Source organism: Sinocyclocheilus grahami, unplaced genomic scaffold (assembly GCF_001515645.1).
Source record: "Sinocyclocheilus grahami isolate Dianchi unplaced genomic scaffold, SAMN03320097.WGS_v1.1 scaffold12125.1, whole genome shotgun sequence".
In the NCBI taxonomy this organism is placed as follows: Eukaryota; Metazoa; Chordata; class Actinopteri; order Cypriniformes; family Cyprinidae; genus Sinocyclocheilus; species Sinocyclocheilus grahami.
The window spans coordinates 24995-25498 of record NW_015514233.1 but is presented as its reverse complement, the minus strand read 5'-3'; positions in this window follow the sequence as shown (position 1 = coordinate 25498).

Genomic DNA, 504 nt, shown 5'->3' with positions numbered 1-504 from the left:
AAATCTTTTGTTTCTCATATCGTTTGTCTTCTAGTCACAGAATACTGCTCTTATATCATTATCCCTCACTAGAGGGCGACATGAACATTGGGGTGGTTAAATGAGGTGCTGTGGTGGGTCCTTTTCTTTGTTCGCCCATACTGTAGGGTGGTAAACCCCTAGAGTTTAAGTTGTAGGACGTGCACACTAAATTTATGTCACTGGCCCATTTTACTAATTTATCCCACTGCCATGTGCACAATGATAGCAGGGTGGCACTGCTTTATTACTGTTATATTACTTATCCTAAAGAGACATACACATGATTCACATAGTCTCCATTCAATTCCAAAATTATTTTTAAAACATTTTTCTGCAATTTTTCAACCTCACTGACAAATTCTGGGCAAAGATTCTGCATAAAAGCATTAATAAGATATGTCTTCTCTGTTCCGCCAATAGAAATAGAATAAACTTGGATTATCTATATACAGTGGGTACGGAAAGTATTCAGACCCCCTTAAA